At 37.4% G+C, this 4,631-nt stretch overlaps 1 protein-coding gene across 6 annotated transcripts in view; it reads right to left on the reverse strand.

Annotated features, from left to right (window-relative positions):
- TFDP2 (transcription factor Dp-2 (E2F dimerization partner 2)) overlaps positions 1 to 4,631 on the reverse strand; it is a 243,274-nt gene that overhangs the window by 88,777 nt on the left and 149,866 nt on the right. The window lies entirely within an intron of this gene.

Here is a 4,631-nt window from a genome sequence, read left to right on the forward strand (position 1 = left end):
GATGGTCTCGATCTCCTGACCTCGTGATCTGCCTGTCTCGGCCTCCCAAAGTGCTGGGATTACAGGCTTGAGCCACCGCGCCTGGCCTAAGAAATCTTAAAAGTTAGACACCAATGACAACAAAATCTCTTTGTATTAAAAATTTATCCATTAAAGATTTTTAAATTTTTTTTGAGACAAGGTCTCACTCTGTTGCCTAGGCTGGAGTGCAGTGGCATGATCTCCACTCACTGCAGCCTTGACCTGGGCTCAAGGTTTCCTCCCATCTCATCCTCCCGAGTAGCTGGGACCACAGGTGTGTGCCACCATGCCCAGTTAATTTTTGTATTTTTTGTAGAGACAGGATTTTGTCATGTGCCCAGGCTGGTCTTGAACTCCTGAGTTAAAGTGATCTACCTACCTCGGCCTCTCCAAGTGCTGGGATTACAGGCATGTGCCACCAAGCCCAGCCCATTAAAAGATTTTTCAAAACTTTTATAAATAAGTTCTACTGTGTCTACCTGGCACGTAGAAAATGCTCACTTAGTGGTCTGTTCATTTTTCTGTCAGAGAAATTGCCAAGAGTTGCCAAATTTTCACCACCAGTGAGCAAAGTGGAAAACCAAAGTCCCTGGTTAATAGCCTCCAGCTTTAGAGTTATCATGTAAACATTCATTTGAAAATTGGTTTCTTGAAACTTGGTAGAAAGAAACAATATAATTACACGACAGGTTCCTGGATCAGTTCACAAAACGTAGTTAATTCAAAATACACTCAAAGCACCGTACTCATACTGTTCTACCTGCTCCTAAACAATGTAAAACATTTTCTCTTCAGAGAAATATAGGCATCAGGCACATCTCCCCTCTTACTCCACTCCAGAGATGAGAAATTTCAAAGTGGCTGTTACTTCTAGTTGCATATGTATGTGTAAGGCAGAAAAAAAAGGCTAAATCATTGATTCTCTGGGTAATCTGAATCGGGTTACAATAAACAGGTAAGGCTCAGGTTCCTCTAAGACCTCAGTTTTGTGCTAAAGAGTTCATACAAAAAGCAAGAACCACAGGTACTTCACTGCTGAAGTCTTTCAGTATATATTTTAAAGATTTAATTTAAGGCCGGGTGCGATTGCTCATGCCTGTAATCCCAGCACTTTGGGAGGCACATGCAGGCGGATCACCTGATGTCAGGAGTTCGAGACCAGCCTGGCCAACATGGTGAAACCAAGTCTCTACTAAAAATACAAAAATTAGCCAGGCATGGTGGCGGGCCCTGTAATCTCAGTTACTCGGGAGGCTGAGGCAGGAGAATTGCTCGAACCCGGGAAGCAGAGGTTGCAGCGAGCTGAGATTGCACCACTGCACTCCAGCCCTGGTGACAACAGCGAGACTCTGTCTTAAAAAAAAAAAAGACTTAACTTTAAATTGATTATGAGTGGAAGTCTTTATTAAAGACAAATAAGGAATTACCTCTAGATGGCAGATGAATTAGAAAAGTTTTTGTTTGTTTTTTCCTTCAGACACTCCCCACCAATTTCCAGGTAACAAACTTGAATGATTTGGTTTCTCATATATAGAGTATAAGTCTACAATACAATAGAAAATTATACTCTCTGTGTTCTATACTCTATATATGCTAAAACGAATGTGCTCTTCTCAACCATAATTTGAACACACATTCAATAATTCCAAGATAATTTACACATACAGAGGCAGTGGGAATTCATCTTAAAATCATTCAATTGATTTTGTTCTTCATTTCTCGATTTGAAGGGCTAGGAGTCCAAACTATTTCCTTGTTGCTGCTGTTGATATTGTTTTCCTTGTTAAGTAACTTATTGTCATGTCTACATTTATAATTGTAAGTGACACACATTTTTTATAATCACAATCTATGATGCTATCACAGTTACGTATTAACATGTGGAGTGACTAACTTTTTTTTAAGGCTGTCTATTTCATCAAAATTTCTATTCTTTGATCAGAATTGTAAAAAAAAAGTTATTTAGGCAAATCTATAGTTTGTAAATCCATTTTAAAGTCCACGTAAATTGTTTTACTTAATTTAGAGAGAAAAAACTCAACCACTACATGTTGCTATTCCTTAAGCGAAATGTACACAGAGAAATTTTAGAATCTGAATCTTAAGTGAAATAATGATTCAATAAACTTCAAAGGCCGGGAGTGGTGGTGCATGCCTGTAATCCCAGCTACTCGGGAGGCCGAGGAAGGAGAATCGCTTGAACCCGGGAGGCAGAGGTTGCAGTGAGCCGAGATTGCACCATTGCACTCCAGCCTGGGCAACAAGAGCAAAACTCCGTTTCAAAAAAAGAAAAGAACAAACTTAAAAATCTGTAAATGTGGTTATCATTATTTGAAGAAAAGAAAATCTTCTGGCCGGGCGCGGTAGCTCACGCCTGTAATCCCAGCACTTTGGGAGGCCGAGGTGGGCGGATCACGAGGTCAGGAGATGGAGACCATCCTGGCTAACATGATGAAACCCCGTCTCAACTGAAAATACAAAAAATTAGCCGGGCAAGATGGCGGACGCCTGTAGTCCCTTAGTCCCTGCTACTCGGGAGGCTGAGGCAGGAGAATGGCGTGAACCCGGGAGGCGGAGCTTGCAGTGAGCGGAGATGGCGCCACTGCACTCTCCGTCTCAAAAAAAAAAAAAAAAACCTTCAGATAAGTCCACAGATCTTAGCTAAGAGCAAGAGGAATTTTTAATAATCTCTTTGAATGTTGATATATTTTCCAGTCTTCTCTCTCCTTAGGCCAATTATTTAGAAAACTGTACAATAATTAATCCGTATGCAAATTTTAAACTATAGCTCAAAAAATTTATTGGCTACTGTAAATTATTAATTTTCCAGTGTAGGGTATGGCAAATATTCAATAAGTGCCTCATATGTGGAACAGCTGGTGTTCAGCACTGATTTTTCAAGCGCAAACTTAAGAAATGAATAAAGCTGTAATGTGTATAAATGCACATTATACAACAGCATGAGACTTCTTTGTGTTACTTGTAAAAGGAAAGGTTTTCACCTTCCTCATTATGAATTCCAAAAATTCAAAAACTGTTTTTCAAAATTTTGACTGCTTTCATTATACGCACAATGTTTCCACACTCTTCATTCCTACTGTTTCCAGCAGATAAACATTCTCCTCTTTCGATTAGCAACCAATCCAAGCTTATTATCTTTCTTTTTTGAGGCAAACTGCAACATATCATTTCAATTAAACCCAAAATATTACTCCCATATTTCTTATTCAAAGGTCTTAGGAATAAGCTTCATGCTTCTCACAGAAGATGAAATGATCTATCAACATATGTAACTGATGTTTCACATTTTATTTTCATTTTGAGATTTTGTACCTATTGTCTAGTGATAAACTTTTGCAACTAAGTGTTTCCTCTATATTTTAGATGGCTTAGGCTTAAAAAAAAGTCTAATGATTTAATTATGAATTTTTCCTTAAGTGAAATTCACTAAAATTAATTTTCTCACATTTTCATTAATTATACAGGCAATATTTAAAGTTTTTTTAAAATGCCTCTTTAAAGGGTATGTTATTCATTTTGTTACTCTATGACTTTCAATTCCTGAATATAAAATAATAAATTTTAAATGACTAAATTTTATTTATTCACTGATTAAGTCAGATTTATGACCTCCTCTCCCCATTCCAACTACTTTGAGTTTTGAATGAAACAACCTCAATTGTAACAGAAGAAACATCTGTTGCTTTTTTTCTTCACCAGGGCTTTCCTAACTGAAAGAAGAAAGGCTCTCTGCCTGACCTCCTCTCTCCCTCTCCCTCTCCCACTCCTGCTCCCCACCCACACTAAGTTCCTTAAAACTTTAAGTAAATGCATTATTTAAAATTTTACTGTATCTATTAAAAACATCATAGTTTAGAAACATTCACTTCCTTACTGAACTTCAAAGAATGACTAAATGCTATTATACATCAAAAAATAAGACATGCGTCTAACAGAATGTATGTTGTAACTAAAACGCAAACTTCAAGGGTATAATTGAACTGATCAATTCAATCAAGTTGTCACATATTCCGGGCTCATTAAGAATTGTTTAGGGGTAAGATTTTCTTCAGTATCTAGATTCAGATAGCATCTTGTATGCTATATTTTCTTTGCCAGTCCAAGGCTAACATAATGGCAGTCACTACCCCAAGAGGCAGACACCAAATGGTGCCACCCACACTCTCACACTGTGCCTCATAATAAACCATAAAGCAGTGGAATGCACCGGCCCCTTTATGAGCAAACAATGCCTAAGCTTCATTAGAATACAGCTGACATTTTCAAAGCACAAATACTTTTAAGAAAAATGTACTAGGGAAAAAAAGGAATGAAACAGCTATAAAAGCTGAAATATTTTTCAAGTGTCAGGTTGATTTCCAAGGATCCTTGGGAAGTATATTTTGCTGTTGGCAATTTAAAAGTTTTCATAAGTGGAAAAAATGTTTAGTTAAAGGCAAAGCTTATTTTATTAACTACTGGGGGAAAAAAATGAAAGTAAAAACTATCCTTTGAATTGCTTTCACAAGTAATAGTCATGAAGGACCTTTAAAATTACTGATTTCCTTAACTGCTGCTTTAGTTCCTGAATTAAGAAAACTGAGCTCCAG

Source organism: Mandrillus leucophaeus, unplaced genomic scaffold, assembly GCF_000951045.1.
Source record: "Mandrillus leucophaeus isolate KB7577 unplaced genomic scaffold, Mleu.le_1.0 Scaffold693, whole genome shotgun sequence".
NCBI lineage: Eukaryota > Metazoa > Chordata > Mammalia > Primates > Cercopithecidae > Mandrillus > Mandrillus leucophaeus.